This window comes from Hordeum vulgare, chromosome 5H, assembly GCF_904849725.1.
Source record: "Hordeum vulgare subsp. vulgare chromosome 5H, MorexV3_pseudomolecules_assembly, whole genome shotgun sequence".
NCBI lineage: Eukaryota > Viridiplantae > Streptophyta > Magnoliopsida > Poales > Poaceae > Hordeum > Hordeum vulgare.
Window position 1 is genome coordinate 418,470,791 of NC_058522.1, and position 18,424 is coordinate 418,489,214.

Genomic DNA, 18,424 nt, shown 5'->3' on the forward strand with positions numbered 1-18,424 from the left:
GGCGCACCAGCCCTTAGTGGGCTGGTGGGACCAGCCCTTAGTGGGCTGGTGGGACAGCCCAAAAGGGCCCTATGTGCATTGGAAGAAAAATCAAAGAGAAAGAAAAAAAAAGAAGGAGGTGGGAAGGGAAGGAAGGACTCCCACCCACCAAACCAAGTCCAACTCGGTTTGGGGGAGACCTTCCCCCCTTGGCTCGGGCGACCCCCTTGTGGCTCCTTGAGCCCCAAGGCAAGGTCCCCTCTCTCCCACCTATATATACGGAGGTCTTAGGGCTGATTTGAGATGACTTTTCCACGGCAGCCCAACCACATACCTCCACGGTTTTTCCTCTAGATCGCGTTTCTACGGAGCTCGGGCGGAGCCCTGCTGAGACGAGATCATCACCAACCTCCGGAGCGCCATCACGCTGCCGGGGAACTCTTCTACCTCTCCGCCTCTCTTGCTGGATCAAGAAGGCCGAGATCATCGTCGAGCTGTACGTGTGCTGAACGCGGAGGTGCCGTCCGTTCGGTACTAGATCGTGGGACTGATCGCGGGATTGTTCGCGGGGCGGATCGAGGGACGTGAGGACGTTCCCCTACATCAACCGCGTTCACTAACGCTTCTGCTGTACGGTCTACAAGGGTACGTTGATCACTCATCCCCTCTCGTAGATGGATAATACAATGATAGGTCTTCGTGCGCGTAGGAAATTTTTTGTTTCCCATGCGATGTTCTCCTACAGTGCTATCAGAGCTAGGTTCATGCGTAGATGTCTTCTCGAGTAGAACACAAAAGTTTTTGTGGGCGGTGATGTGTGTTTTGCTGCCCTCCTTAGTCTTTTCTTGATTCCGCGGTATTGTTGGATTGAAGCGGCTTGGACCGACATTACTCGTACGCTTACGAGAGACTGGTTTCATCGCTACGAGTAACCCCGTTGCTCAAAGATGACCGGCAAGTGTCAGTTTCTCCAACTTTAGTTGAATCGGTTTGACCGAGGAGGTCCATGGATGAGGTTAAATAGCAACTCATATATCTCCGTTGTGGTGTTTGCGTAAGTAAGATGCGATCCTACTAGATACCCGTGGTCACCACGTAAAACATGCAACAACAAAATTAGAGGACGTCTAACTTGTTTTTGCAGGGTATGCTTGTGATGTGATATGGCCAATGATGTGATGTGATATATTGGATGTATGAGATGATCATGTTGTAATAGATAATATCGACTTGCACGTCGATGGTACGGCAACCGGCTGGAGCCATAGGGTTGTCTTTATACTAATGTTTGTGCTTGCAGATGCGTTTACTATTTTGCTAGGATGTAGCTTTAGTAGTAATAGCATGAGTAGAACGACAACCTCGATGGCAACACATTGATGGAGATCATGGTGTGGCGCCGGTGACAAGAAGATCGTGCCGGTGCTTTTGGTGATGGAGATCAAGAAGCACATGATGATGGCCATATCATGTCACTTGTGAATTGCATGTGATATTAATCCTTTTATGCACCTTATTTTGCTTAGAACGACGGTAGCATTATGAGGTGATCTCTCACTAAAATTTCAAGACAAAATTGTGTTCTCCCCGACTGTGCACCGTTGCTACAGTTCGTCGTTTGGAGACACCACGTGATGATCGGGTGTGATAGACTTAACGTTCACATACAACGGGTGCAAAACAGTAGCGCACGCGGAACACTCGGGTTAAGCTTGACGAGCCTAGCATGTGCAGACATGTCCTCGGAACACATGAGACCGAAAGGTCGATCATGAATCATATAGATGATATGATTAGCATAGGGATGCTTACCACTAAAACTATACTCAACTCACGTGATGATCGGACTTGAGCTAGTGTAAGTGGATCATGAACCACTCAAATGACTAGAGAGATGTACTTTTTGAGTGGGAGTTTAGCGTATAATTTTGATTAAGTTAAACTATAATTATCTTGAACATAGTCTAAGTCCACTTTGAATATATTTGTGTTGTAGATCATGGCTCACACGACAGTCACCCTGAATTTTAATACATTCCTAGAGAAAGCTAAGTTGAAAGATGATGGAAGCAACTTTGTAGACTGGGCTCGTAATCTTAAGCTAATCTTACAAGCTGGGAAGAAGGATTATGTCCTTAATGCTGCGCTAGGAGATGAACCACCCGCTACGGCTGATCAGGATGTTAAGAACGCTTGGTTAGCACGTAAGGAGGACTACTCGGTAGTTCAATGTGCAGTCTTGTATGGCTTAGAACCGGGACTTCAACGTCGCTTTGAGCGTCATGGAGCATTTGAGATGTTCCAGGAGTTGAAGTTTATCTTTCAGAAGAACGCCCGGATTGAGAGGTATGAGACCTCCGATAAATTCTATGCTTGCAAGATGGAGGAAAACTCGTCTGTCAGTGAACATGTGCTCAAAATGTCTGGGTACTCAAACTGTCTAGCTGAGCTGGGGATTGAACTCCCGCAAGAGGCTATCACTGACAGAATCCTTCAATCACTGCCGCCAAGCTATAAAGGCTTTTTGTTGAACTACAACATGCAAGGGATGAACAAGTCTCCCGGCGAGTTGTTTGCGATGCTGAAAGTCGCAGAGCCTGAACTCCGTAAAGAGCATCAAGTGTTGATGGTGAATAAGACCACTAGTTTCAAGAGAAACGGCAAAGGCAAGAAGGGTAATTCAAAGAAGAGCGGCAAGCCTGTTGCCAATCCGACGAAGAAACCCAAAGCTGGACCTAAGCCTGAAACAGAGTGTTACTATTGCAAGGGTATGGGTCACTGGAAGCGCAATTGCCCCAAGTATCTGGCAGATAAGAAGGCGGCCAAAGAAAAATCAGGTATATTTGATATACAAGTTATTGATGTGTACTTAACCGGCTCTCGTAGTAGTGCCTGGGTATTCGATACCGGTTCTGTTGCTCATATTTGCAACTCGAAACAGGAACTGCGGAATAGACGAAGGCTGGCGAAAGATGAAGTGACGATGCGCGTAGGAAATGGTTCCAAGGTTGATGCAATCGCCGTCGGCACAGTTTCACTTCAATTACCATCAGGATTAGTTATGAACTTAAATCATTGTTACTTAGTGCCTGCGTTGAGCATGAACATTATATCTGGATCTTGTTTATTGCGAGACGGTTACTCTTTTAAGTCAGAGAATAATGGTTGTTCTATTTCTATGAGTAACATCTTTTATGGTCATGCACCCAATGTGAGAGGATTGTTCATATTGAATCTTGATAGCGATACACACATACATAACATTGAGACCAAAAGAGGTAGATTTAACAATGATAGCGCCATATTTTTGTGGCACTGCCGCTTAGGTCATATTGGTGTAAAGCGCATCAAGAAACTCCATGCTGATGGACTTTAGGAGTCACTTGACTTTGATTCACTTGACACGTGCGAACCATGCCTCATGGGCAAGATGACTAAGACTCCGTTCTCCGGAACAATGGAGCGTGCAAGTGACTTGTTGGAAATCATACATACCGATGTGTGTGGTCCGATGAGCGTGGAGGCACGCGGCGGATATCGTTATTTTCTCACCTTCACTGACGATTTGAGTAGATATGGTTATGTCTACTTGATGAAGCACAAGTCTGAAACATTTGAAAAGTTCAAGCAATTTCAGAGTGAAGTTAAAAATCATCGTAACAAGAAGATCAAGTTCCTACGGTCTGATCGTGGGGGTGAATATCTGAGTTTCGAGTTTGGTGCTCACTTAAGACAATGTGGAATTGTTTCACAGCTGACACCGCCTGGAACACCACAGCGTAATGGTGTGTCCGAACGTCATAATCGTACTTTATTAGAGATGGTGTGATCTATGATGTCTCTTACCGATTTGCCGTTATCGTTTTGGGGTTATGCATTAGAAACAGGTGCATTCACTTTAAATAGGGCACCATCAAAATCCGTTGAGACGACACCATACGAACTGTGGTATGGCAAAAGGCCAAAGTTGTCGTTTCTTAAAGTTTGGGGATGTGATGCTTATGTCAAAAAGCTTCAGCCTGAAAAGCTGGAACCGAAAGCGGAAAAGTGCGTCTTCATAGGTTACCCAAAAGAGACAGTTGGGTACACCTTCTATCTCAAAACCGAGGGCAAAGTGTTTGTTGCTAAAAATGGAGCTTTTCTCGAGAAGGAGTTTCTCTCGAGAGAATTGAGTGGGAGGAAGATAGAACTTGACGAGGTTGTCGAACCTCTCATCCCTCTGGATGGTGGCGCAGGGCAAGGGGAAACCTCTGTCGTTGCAACGTCGGTTGAGGAGGAAGTTAATGATGATGATCATGAAACTCCGGTTCAAGTTTCTGTCGAACCACGCAGGTCGACGAGACCACGTGTTGCTCCAGAGTGGTACGGTAATCCCGTCTTGTCAATCATGTTGTTGGACAACAATGAACCTGCAAATTACGAAGAAGCAATGGTGGGCCCAGATTCCAACAAATGGCTAGAAGCCATGAAGTCCGAGATAGGATCCATGTATGAGAACAAAGTATGGACTTTGGAGTTACTGCCTGAGGGCCGCAAGGCTATTCAGAACAAATGGATCTTTAAGAGGAAGACGGACGCTGACGGCAATGTGACCGTTTATAAAGCTCGACTTGTGGCAAAGGGTTTTTCACAAGTTCAAGGAGTTGACTACGATGAGACATTCTCACTCGTAGCGATGCTTAAGTCTGTCAGAATCATGTTAGCAATAGCTGCATTGTTCGATTATGAAATCTGGCAGATGGATGTCAAAACGGCGTTCCTTAACGGTTTCCTTAAGGAAGAATTGTATATGATGCAACCCGAAGGCTTTGTCGATCCTAAGAATGCTAACAAGGTGTGCAAGCTCCAGCGATCCATTTATGGACTGGTGCAAGCATCTCGGAGTTGGAACAAACGCTTTGATGAGGTGATCAAAGCATTTGGGTTTATACAAGTGGTTGGAGAATCTTGTATTTACAAGAAATTGAGTGGGAGCTCTGTGGTGTTTCTAATATTATATGTGGATGACATATTGCTGATTGGAAACAACGTAGAGTTTTTGGAGAGCATAAAGGATTACTTGAATAAAAGTTTCTCCATGAAGGACCTAGGAGAAGCTCCTTACATTCTAGGCATTAAGATCTATAGGGATAGATCAAAACGCCTGATAGGACTTTCACAAAGCACATACCTTGATGAAGTTTTGAAGAGGTTCAAAATGGAACAAACCAAGAAGGGGTTCTTGCCAGTTTTACAAGGTACGAGATTGAGTAAGACTCAGTGCCCAGCAACTGATGAAGATAGAAAGCATATGCGCTCCGTCCCCTATGCTTCAGCCATAGGTTCAATCATGTATGCAATGCTGTGCACTAGACCAGACTTTAGCCTCGCCATAAGTATGGCAGGCAGGTTCTAGAGTAATCCAGGAGTGGATCACTGGACAGCGGTCAAGAATATCCTGAAGTACCTGAAAAGGACTAAGGATATGTTTCTCGTGTATGGAGGTGACGAAGAGCTCGCCGTAAAAGGTTACGTCGATGCAAGCTTTGACACAGATCCGGACGACTCTAAGTCGCAAACCGGATACGTATTTATTCTTAATGGGGGTGCGGTAAGCTGGTGCAGTTCCAAGCAAAGCGTCGTAGCAGATTCTATGAAGCGGAGTACATGGCTGCCTCGGAGGCGGCTAAGGAGGGTGTCTGGATGAAGCAGTTCATGACGGATCTTGGAGTGGTGCCAAGCGCACTGAATCCAATAACCTTGTTCTATGACAACACGGGTGCCATTGCCTTAGCAAAGGAACCATGGTTTCACAAGAAGTCCAGACACATCACACGACGCTTCAACCTCATCCGCGACTACGTCGAAGGAGAGGACGTAAATATATGCAAAGTGCACACGGATCTGAATGTAGCAGACCCGCTGACTAAACCTCTTCCACGGCCGAAGCATGATCAACACCAGAACTGTATGGGTGTTAGATTTATTACAATGTAATTCGCATGATGATGTGAGGGCTAGATTATTGACTCTAGTGCAAGTGGGAGACTGTTGGAATTATGCCCTAGAGGCAATAATAAATATAGTTATTATTATAATTCCTGTATCAAGATAATCGTTTATTATCCATGCTATAATTGTATTGAATGAAGACTCATTTACATGTGTGGATACATAGACAAAACACTATCCCTAGCAAGCCTCTAGTTGGCTAGCCAGTTGATCAAAGATAGTCAGTGTCTTTTGATTATGAACAAGGTGTTGTTGCTTGATAACTGGATCACGTCATTAGGAGAATCACGTGATGGACTAGACCCAAACTAATAGACGTAGCATGTTGATCGTGTCATTTTGTTGCTACTGTTTTCTGCGTGTCAAGTATTTGTTCCTATGACCATGAGATCATATAACTCACTAACACCGGAGGAATAATTTGTGTGTATCAAACGTCGCAACGTAACTGGGTGACTATAAAGATGCTCTACAGGTATCTCCGAAGGTGTTCGTTGAGTTAGTGTGGATCAAGACTCGGATTTGTCACTCCGTGTGACGGAGAGGTATCTCGGGGCCCACTCGGTAATACAACATCACACATAAGCCTTGCAAGCAATGTGACTTAGTGTAAGTTGCGGGATCTTGTATTACGGAACGAGTAAAGAGACTTGCCGGTAAACAAGATTGAAATAGGTATGGGGATACTGACGATCAAATCTCGGGCAAGTAACATACTGAAGGACAAAGGGAATGACATACGGGATTATATGAATCCTTGACACTGAGGTTCAAACGATAAGTTCTTCATAGAATATGTAGGATCCAATATGGGCATCCAGGTCCCGCTATTGGATATTGACCGAGGAGTCTCTCGGGTCATGTCTACATAGTTCTCGAACCCGCAGGGTCTGCACACTTAAGGTTCAACGTTGTTTTATGCGTATTTGAGTTATATGGTTGGTTACCGAATGTTGTTCGGAGTCCTGGATGAGATCACGGACGTCACGAGGGTTTCCGGAATAGTCCGGAAACGAAGATTGATATATAGGATGACCTCATTTGATTACCGGAAGGTTTTCGGAGTTACCGGGAATGTACCGGGAATGACGAATGGGTTCCGGGAGTTCACCGGGGGGGCAACCCACCCCGGGGAAGCCCATAGGCCATAAGGGTGGCGCACCAGCCCTTAGTGGGCTGGTGGGATAGCCCAAAAGGGCCCTATGCGCCATAGAGATAAAAATCAAAGAGAAAGAAAAAAAAGGGAGGTGGGAAGGAAGGGAAGGACTCCCACCCACCAAACCAAGTCCAACTCGGTTTGGGGGGGGAGCCTTCCCCCCTTGGACTCGGCCGACCCCCTTGGGGCTCCTTGAGCCCCAAGGCAAGGTCCCCTCCCTCCCACCTATATATACGGAGGTTTTAGGGCTGATTTGAGATGACTTTTCCACGGCAGCCCGACCACATACCTCCACGGTTTTTCCTCTAGATCGCGTTTCGGCGGAGCTCGGGCGGAGCCCTGCTGAGACAAGGTCATCACCAACCTCCGGAGCGCCGGCACGCTGCCGGAGAACTCTTCTACCTCTCCGTCTCTCTTGCTGGATCAAGAAGGCCGAGATCATCGCCGAGCTGTACGTGTGCTGAACGAGGAGGTGCCGTCCGTTCGGTACTAGATCGTGGGATTGATCGCGGGATTGTTCGCGGGGCGGATCGAGGGACGTGAGGACGTTCCACTACATCAACCGCGTTCACTAACGCTTCTGCTGTACGATCTACAAGGGTACGTAGATCACTCATCCCCTCTCGTAGATGGACATCACCATGATAGGTCTTCGTGCGCGTAGGAAATTTTTTGTTTCCCAAGCGACGTTCCCCGACAGTGGCATCATGAGCTAGGTTCATGCGTAGATGTCTTCTCGAGTAGAACACAAAAGTTTTTGTGGGCGGCAATGTGCGTTTTGCTGCCCTCCTCAGTCTTTTCTTGATTCCGCGGTATTGTTGGATCGAAGCGGCTCGGACCGACATTACTCGTACGCTTACGAGAGACTGGTTTCATCGCTACGAGTAACTCCGTTGCTCAAAGGTGACTGGCGGGTGTCAGTTTCTCCAACTTTAGTTGAATCGGAATTGACCGAGGAGGTCCTTGGATGAGGTTAAATAGCAATTCATATATCTCCGTTGTGGTTTTTGCATAAGTAAGATGCGATCCTACTAGATACCCATGGTCACCACGTAAAACATGCAAACTAAAAAATTAGAGGACGTCTAACTTGTTTTTGCAGGGTATGCTTGTGATGTGATATGGCCAACGATGTGATGTGATATATTGGATGTATGAGATGATCATGTTGTAATAGTTAATATCGACTTGCACGTCGATGGTATGGCAACCGGCAGGAGCCATAGGGTTGTCTTTATAACTAACGTTTGTGCTTGCAGATGCGTTTACTATTTTGCTAGGACGTAGTTTAGTAGTAATAGCATGAGTAGCACGACAACCCCGATGGCGACACGTTGATGGAGATCATGGTGTGACGCCGGTGACGAGAAGATCGTGCCGGTGCTTTGGTGATGGAGATCAAGAAGCACGTGATGATGGCCATATCATGTCACTTATGAATTGCATGTGATGTTAATCCTTTTATGCACCTTATTTTGCTTAGAACGACGGTAGCATTATGAGGTGATCTCTCACTAAAATTTCAAGACGAAATTGTGTTCTCCCCGACTGTGCACCGTTGCTACAGTTCGTCGTTTCGAGACACCACGTGATGATCGGGTGTGATAGACTCAACGTTCACATACAACGGGTGCAAAACAGTTGCGCACGCGGAACACTCGGGTTAAGCTTGACGAGCCTAGCATGTGCAGACATGGCCTCGGAACACATGAGACCGCAAGGTCGAGCATGAATCGTATAGTTGATATGATTAGCATAGAGATGCTTACCACTGAAACTATTCTCGACTCACGTGATGATCGGACTTGAGATAGTGGATTTGGATCATGTACCACTCAAATGACTAGAGAGATGTACTTTTTGAGTGGGAGTTCTTAAGTAATATGATTAATTGAACTAATTGTCATGAACATAGTCTAATGGTCTTTGCGAATTACGATGTAGCTTGCGCTATAGCTCTACTGTTTTTATATGTTCCTAGAGAAAATTTAGTTGAAAATTGATAGTAGCAAAACTTTGCAGAGTGGGTCTGTAAAACCGAGGATTGTCCTCGTTGCTGCGCAGAAGGATTATGTCCTTAATGCACCACTCGGTGTGCTACACCTCGAGCGTCGTCTGTGGATGCTATGAACATCCGACATACACGTTTCTGATGACTACACAATAGTTCAGTGCAAAATACTTAATGGCTTAGAAGCAAGGCGCCGAAAACGTTGTAAAACGTCACGGAACATAAGTGATGTTCTAAAGAGATGAAATTGTGATTTCATGCTTGTGCCCTTGTTAAGAGGTACGAGACCTCCGACAAGATTCTTTGTCCACAAAGTAAAGGAGAAAGGCTCAATCGTTGAGCGTGTGCTCAGATTGTCTGAGTACGACAATCGCTTGAATCAAGTGGGAGTTAATCTTCCAGATGAGATAGTGATAGTTCTCCAAAGTCACTGCCACCAAGCTGTGAGAGCTTCGTGATGAACTATAACATATCAAGGATACATACAATGATCCTTGAGCGATTCGCGATGTTTGACACTACGAAAGTAGAAATCAAGAAGGAGCATCAATAGTTGATGGTTTGTAAAACCACTAAGTTTCAAGAAAGGCAAGGGCTAGAAGGGATACTTCGTGAAACGGCAAAACTGTTGCTGCACTAATGAAGAGACCCAAGATTAAACCCAAACCCGAGACTAAGTGCTTCTGTAATGAGGGGAACAGTCACTGAGGCGGAGCAACTCTAGATACTTGGTAGATAAGAAGGCTGGCAAAAGTCAAGAGAAGTATATTAGATATACATGATGTTGATGTGTACTTTACTAGTACTCCTAGTAGCATGAGGGTATTGGATACCGGTTCGGTTGCTAAGTGATTAGTAACACGAAATGAAAGCTACGGCATAAACGGAGACTAGCTAAAGGCGAGGTGACGATACGTGTTGGAAGTGTTTCCAAGGTTGATATGATCAAACGTCGCACGCTCCCTCTACCATCGGGATTGGTGTTAAACCTAAATAATTGTTATTTGGTGCTTGCGTTAAGCATGAACATGATTGGATCGTGTTTATTGCAATACGATTATTCATTTAAAGAGAATAATGGTTACTCTATTTTCTTGAATAATCACCTTCAATGGTTTATTGAATCTCGATCGTAGTGTTACACACGTTCATAATATTGGTGGCAAAAGGATACGAGTTAATGATGATAGTACCACTTACTTGTGGCACTGCCGCTTGAGTCATGTTAGTATAAATTGCATGAAGAGGCTCCATGCTGATGGATCTTTGTACTCACCTGATTTTGAATCACTAGTGACATGCAAACCATACCACATGAGCAAGGCCTTGTTTTCATTGAGATGAAATAAGATAGTAACTTGTTTGAAGTGATACATTTTGATGTATGCAGTCCAATGGGAACTGAGGCACGCAGTGGATATCATTATGTTCTTACTTCACTGACGATTTGAGTAGATACAGGAGTATTTACTTAATGAATCACAAGTCTGAAATGTTGAAAAGTTCAAATCCGTTTCAGAGTGAAGTTCGTCGTAACAAGAGGATAAACTGTCTACGATATGATCATAGAAATGAATATCTGAGTTACGAGTTTTGGTACGCAGTTAAGACAATGTGGAAATTGTTTCGCAGTTCATGCCACCTGGAACATCATAGTGTGATGATGTGTCTGAACGTCATAGCCACGCACTATTTGGTATGGTGCATACTATGATGTCTCTTATCGAATTACCACTATCGTTTATGGGTTATGCATTAGAGACAACCGCACTCACTTTAAATAGGGCACCGCGTATTTCCGTTGAGATGACACAGTATAGACTGAGGTTTAGAGAAATCTAAACTGTCATTTCTTGAAAGTTTGGGGTTTCGACACTTATGTGAAAAACTTTCAGTCTGATAAGCTCGAACCCAAAGCGGATAAATGCTTCTTCATAGGGTATCCAAAACAGTTGGGTACATCTCCTATCTCAGATCTAAAACAAAGTGTTTGTTTCTAGAAACGGATCCTTTCTCGAGGAAAGGTTTCTCTTGAAAGAATTGAGTGGGAGGGTAGTAGAACTTGATGAGGTTATTGAACCATCACTTCAACCAGTGTGTAGCAGGGCGCAGGAAGTTGTTCCTGTGGCGCCTACACCAATTGAAGTGGAAGCTGATGATGGTGTTCATTGAGCTTCGAATCAAGTTACTACAAACCTCGTAGGTCGACAAGGTCGCGTACTGCTGCAGAGTAGTACAGTAACCCTGTCTTGGAGGTCATGTTGTTGAGCAACAGTGAACCTACGAGTTATGGAGAAAGCGATGGTGGGCCCAGATTCCGACAAATGGCTGGAAGCCATGAAATCCGAGAGAGGATCCATGGATGAAAACAAAGTGTAGACTTTGGAAGAATTACTTGATGGTCATAGGACTATTGAGTAAAGATGGATCTTTAAAGGAAAACAGACGATGATGGTGATAAGTCACTATTAAGAAAAGCTCGACTTGTCGCAAAGATGTTTTCGACAAGATCAAACAGTTGACTATGATGAGACTTTCTCAATCGTAGCGATGCTAAAGGTCTGTTAGAATTATGTTAGTTGTTGATGCATTATTTATGAAATATTGCACGTAGGATGTCAAAACATTGTTGATGCGACTTTCCTTGAGTAAACATTGTATGTGATACAACCAGGAGGTTTTGTCGATCCTAAAGATACTAGCAAGTATGCAAGCTCCAGCGATCCTTCAATGGACTGGTGCAAGCATCTCGGAGTTGGAATATATATACTTTGATGAGATGATCAAAGATTTTGGGTTTGTACAAGGTTTATGAGAAACTTGTATTTCCAAAGAAGTGAGTGGGAGCACTATAGAATTTCTGATAAGTATATGTGGTTGACATATTGTGGATCAGAAGTAATGTAGAATTTCTGTAAAGCATACAAGGTTGTTTGAAAGGAGTTTTTCAAAGGAATACCTAGATTGCGCTACTTGAACGTTGAGCATCAAAGATCTATGGAGATAGATCGAAAGCGCTTAATAGAAGTTTCAACAAGATGCATGCCTTGACAAGTTTTTGAAGGAGTTCAAAATAGATCAGTAAAGAAGGAGTTCTTGGTTGCGTTGTAAGGTGAATTTGAGTAAGAGTCAAAACCCGACCACGGCAGAATAAAGAGAATAGACGAAGGTCGTCTTCTATGCCTTAGCCGTAGAATCTAAAGTATGCCATGCTGTGTACCGCACCTGATGTGTGCCTTGACTCAAAGTCTGTTGATAGGTACAGAGAGTGATCCATGATTGAATCACTAGCAACGGTCAAAATTTATCCTTAGTAACAAATGGACTAAGGAATTTTTCTCGATTATGGAGGTGGTTAAAGAGTTCGTCGTAAAGGGTTACGTCGATGCAAGCTTTGACACTAATCCGAATAACTATGAGTAGTGAAACGGATTCATATAGTAGAGTAGATATTTGGAGCATTTCCGAATAGCTACGTAGTAGCAGCATCTATAAGATGACATAAAGATTTGTAAAGAACGCACGGATCTGAAAGTTTCAGAACCGTTGACTAAAACCTCTCTCACGAGCAAGACGTGATCAGACCCCATAACTATATGGGTGTTGGATTCGTTGGAATCACATGGTGATGTGAACTACATATTGACTCTAGAGCAAGTGGGAGACTATTGGAAATATGCCCTAGAGGCAATAATAAATTAGTTATTATTATATTTCTTAGTTCATGATAATCGTTTATTATCCATGCTATAATTGTATTGATTGGAAACACAATACTTGTGTGGATACATAGACAAAACACTGTCCCTAGTAAGCCTCTAGTTGACTAGCTCGTTGATCAAAGATGGTCAAGGTTTCCTGGCCATAGGCAAGTGTTGTCACTTGATAACGGGATCACATCATTAGGAGAATCATGTGATGGACTAGACCCAAACTAATAGACGTAGCATGTTGATCGTGTCATTTTGTTGCTACTGTTTTCTGCGTGTCAAGTATTTGTTCCTATGACCATGAGATCATATAACTCACGGACACCGGAGGAATGCTTTGTGTGTATCAAACGTCGCAACGTAACTGGGTGACTATAAAGATGCTCTATAGGTATCTCCGAAGGTGTTCGTTGAGTTAGTATGGATCGAGACTGGGATTTGTCACTCCGTGTGACGGAGAGGTATCTCGGGGCCCACTCGGTAATACAACATCACACACAAGCCTTGCAAGCAATGTGACTTAGTGTAAGTTGCGGGATCTTGTATTACGGAACGAGTAAAGAGACTTGCCGGTAAACGAGATTGAAATAGGTATGCGGATACTGACGATCGAATCTCGGGCAAGTAACATACCGAAGGACAAAGGGAATGACATACGGGATTATATGAATCCTTGGCACTAAGGTTCAAACGATAAGATCTTCGTAGAATATGTAGGATCCAATATGGGCATCCAAGTCCCGCTATTGGATATTGACCGAGGAGTCTCTCGGGTCATGTCTACATAGTTCTCGAACCCGCAGGGTCTGCACACTTAAGGTTCGACGTTGTTTATGCGTATTTGAGTTATATGGTTGGTTACCGAATGTTGTTCGGAGTCCCGGATGAGATCACGGACGTCACGAGGGTTTCCGGAATAGTCCGGAAACGAAGATTGATATATAGGATGACCTCATTTGATTACCGGAAGGTTTTCGGAGTTACCGGGAATGACGAATGGGTTCCGGGAGTTCACCGGGGGGGCAACCCACCCCGGGGAAGCCCATAGGCCATAAGGGTGGCGCACCAGCCCTTAGTGGGCTGGTGGGACAGCCCAAAAGGGCCCTATGAGCCATAGAGATAAAAATCAAAGAGAAAGAAAAAAGGGAGGTGGGAAGGAAGGGAAGGACTCCCACCCACCAAACCAAATCCAACTCGGTTTGGGGGGGGGGAGCCTTCCCCCCTTGGACTCGGCCGACCCCCTTGGGGCTCCTTGAGCCCCAAGGCAAGGTCCCCTCCCTCCCACCTATATATACGGAGGTTTTAGGGATGATTTGAGACGACTTTTCCACGGCAGCCCGACCACATACCTCCACGGTTTTTCCTCTAGATCGCGTTTCTGCGGAGCTCGGGCGGAGCCCTGCTGAGACAAGGTCATCACCAACCTCCAGAGCGCCGTGACGCTGCCGGAGAACTCTTCTACCTCTCTGTCTCTCTTGCTGGATCAAGAAGGCCGAGATCATCGTCGAGCTGTACGTGTGCTGAACGCGGAGGTGCCGTCCGTTCGGTACTAGATCGTGGGATTGATCGCGGGATTGTTCGCGGGGCGGATCGAGGGACGTGAGGACGATCCACTACATCAACCGCGTTCACTAACGCTTATGCTGTACGATCTACAAGGGTACGTAGATCACTCATCCCCTCTCGTAGATGGACATCACCATGATAGGTCTTCGTGCGCGTAGGAAAATTTTTGTTTCCCATGCGACGTTCCCCGACAGTGATTGTGTGGTGACATGATTCGTAGCAAGCAACAAGTAACAAAAGTAGCAACGGTGCAGCAAAGTGGCCCAATCCCTTTTGGAGCAAGGGACAGACCTGGACAAACTCTTATAGGAGGTAAAGCGCTCCCGAGTACACATGGGAATTTTGGTCAAGCTAGTTTTCATCATGTTCGTATGATTCGCGTTCGTTACTTTGATAGTTTTATATGTGGGTGGACCGGCGCTTGGGTACTGCCCTTACTTGGACAAGCATCCCACTTATGATTAACCCCTCTCGCAAGCATCCGCAACTACGAAAGAAGAATTAATACAAAGTATAATCATAGCATTAAACTAGTGGATCCAAATCAGCCCCTTACGAAGCAACGCATAAACTAGGGTTTAAGCTTCTGTCACTCTAGCAACCGATCATCTACTTACTACTTCCCAATGCCTTCCTCTAGGCCCGAATAATGGTGAAGTGTTATGTAGTCGACGTTCACGTAACACCACTAGAGGAAAAACAACATACAACACATCAAAATATCGAACGAATACCAAATTCACATGACTATTTATAGCATGACTTATCCCATGTCCTCAGGAACAAAAGTAACTACTCACAAAACATAATCATATTCATGACCAGAGAGGTAATGAGTAGCATCAAGGATCTGAACATAAACTCTTCCACCAAATAATCCAACTAGCATCAACAACAAGGAGTAATTAACACTACTAGCAACCTTACAAGTACCAATCGAAGTCGTGAGACGGAGATTGGTTACAAGTGATGAACTAGGGTTTGGAGATGAGATGGTTCTGATGAAGATGTTGATGGTGATGAGTCCCCTCCGATGACAGGAATGTTGGTGATGACGATGGCGACGATTTCCCCCTCCGGGAGGGAAGTTTCCCCAGCAGGATCGTCCTATCGGAGCTCTAGATTGGTTCTGCTCAAGTTCCGCCTCGTGGCGGTGGCGAATCCTCCGAAAAGACTCCTCCTGAATTTTTTCAGAACGAAACCCTTCATATAGCAGAAGAGGGGGGCCAGTGGGCCAGCAGGGAGCCCACAAGCACCCTAGGCGCGGCTAGGGGGGTGGTCGCGCCTAGCAGGCTTATGGCCACCTGTTGGCGCCCCTCTAGCACTTCTTCGACCCAGTATTTTTTATATATTCCCAAAAAAATCCACATTGATTTTCACGACTTTTGGAGTTGCACAGAATAGGCATCTCAAACTTGCTCCTTTTTCAGGCCAGAATTCCAGCTGCCGGCATTCTCCCTCTTCATGTAAACCTTGTAAAATAAGAGAGAAAGGGCATAAGTATTGTACCGTGAAGTGAAATAACATCCCAAAAAGCAATAAATATCAACATGAAAGCATGATGCAAAATGGACGTATCAACTCCCCCAAGCTTAGACCTTGATTGTCCTCAAGCGAAAGCCGAGCTCAATAAATATGCCCACATGTTTAGGGAGAGAGGTGTCGACAAAACAAGATATGAACATACATGCATCATGATCATGATGAGAACAACAATACCAACATATAATCTCTCATGCTAAAGTGACAATTCCTTCATAAAGCAAAGAATGGATCAAGAACCTTACCGAGAATTAGCAACCAATAGCCTTTAGTCATTGAAGCAATTGCAATTTATCACAACATCGGAAAGAGTCAAATAAGAGCTTATAAAGAAAAGCCACATACTCAATCATCTTTTCGTTCTCTACAATTGCTACAACTCACGTGGTACTCATGAGATCAAAGTTTTAGCTGAACACAAAGAGAGATAGGGGCTTATAGTTTTGCCTCCCAACTGCTTACCTCAAGGGTAATGTCAACAATAATAATTCATGAATGCTTACCTCTGAGTTGACATATGAATATACATCTTTCCCTAGCATATGACGTTAGCCAAGATAAGGGCGAAACAAGGAATTGGTGAAGATCACCATGACTCTTTCAAGGGCAAAAAGTAAAGGTACAAGATAGGCCCTTCGCAGAGGGAAGCAGAGGTTGTCATGCGCTTTTGAGGTTTGGATGCGTTTCCTCTTAGTGCAGAGGAACGTCACTTTATATTGCCTCCTGTGATAAAGAACTTTATTATGCAGTTTGTCGCTTTTATGTCTTCCTCATCACAGGTTCGTACAAAGCTTATTTTCCACACACTAATAGATCATACAAATTAGGGAGCAATTTTTATTGCTTGCACCGATGACAACTTACTTGAGGGATCTTATTCAATCCATAGGTAGGTATGGTGGACTCTCATGGCAAAACTGGGTTGAAGGTTCATGGATGCACAAGTAGTATCTCTACTTGGTGCGAGAGTTTTGGCTAATATGAGGTGGAAGCAATCGTCACATGTTAAGGGATCTCTAATCGTATAACATTGTTCGGAACCAAGCAAACACAATTCATTATGTTGTCTTCCTTGTCCAACATCTACTTCTAAGCATGCAATAGTTTAGTGAGTGTTCACAATCATAGATGGTGTCAAACATGATATATTTATATGTGAACCTCTCCTTCTTTATCACTTCCTATTAATTGCAACAATGCCCAAGGTCTACGTTTGTCTACCCTCAACAAGTTTCAATCAACATTCTTTTTATATGTGAAGCCATCGCTTCCCATAAGATCGTTACATGATCTTTCATGCTTTTGTTCTTTTCTCACTCTTTTGATCATGGCAAGAGGCAAAGCCCTCAACTAAGACACTCTTTATTATATGGCTCACGAGCTCGAATACATCAGGGGTGTCACAAAGCAAAACTCAAGACTAAAACACTAAGACTTTTAATCTACTAGATAAAAAGAAAACTGAAAAGGAACAAACTAAAACAAAGGTAAAGGCAAAACATGTGATGGTGATACGATACTGGGGCAACTCCCCCAAGCTTGGCACAAGCCAAGGGGATTGCCCATACCCATGCTCAGTTGTCTTCCTTTGGCAGTGATGGTGGTGAAGTTGTTGCAAGATAGGTTTGATCCTCCGTCTTCCAAGGCATGGGTGCTCCATCATGGAAAGATGACCGAGTCTCCGGAATCCTCAAATCTACAGCCAACCGTATTGATTTAAATCTATACTCATACTCACAGTTTTGGTTCTGCAGGTCATAGATCTGGGCTTGGAGGTGACCAATTCTGTCATAGAGCCTGGAGAGGTGCTTCTTGATGTCATTGGCATCAATCTTGTCCTTGTTGGTGAACTCCATGATCATCATGTGGTTGGCGTTGAGTCCACGCTCCACCATCCCTTGGCACATGAAGACATGTTGCTCCATTGCTTCGAGCCTCGCCTTGACGCTTCCGGTCTTCTTGGGCCCCTCAACATCACGGATGTGCAACATCCCCTCACGCATCTCAATAGATTGAGGGTGTTGCAGCACTCCTATGAGTTAGGTATTGATGACCTTCTCGAAGATCTCGTCCTTCAGAGCTTTTGGGGACGTCATAGCAATCTAGATCTGCAACAAAAACAGGCTCGAAACGAAAACAGAGGAAATCTGCATGATACAAGGGTCAGACCTTTCGGGAGAATATATAATGATTTTTTCCAGACCAGAAGGAGTACTCCGCACGAAAACGGAGTCCAGGAGGCACACGAGGTGGCCACAAGCCCCGCAAGCGCGGCCAGGGGTGGGCCCGCGCCTGGCAGTCTTGTCGCCTCCTCGCGCGCTTTCCGGACTACTTCCAATTTTTCTATTTTTTCAAAAATTCCAAAACGGAGAAAATTTCCTACTTGGAAAGTTTTGGAGTCTGTTTTCTTACCGAATCACATACCTCTTCGTTTTCGGTGTCTGAAACAGGCTGATAAATATCCCTTAG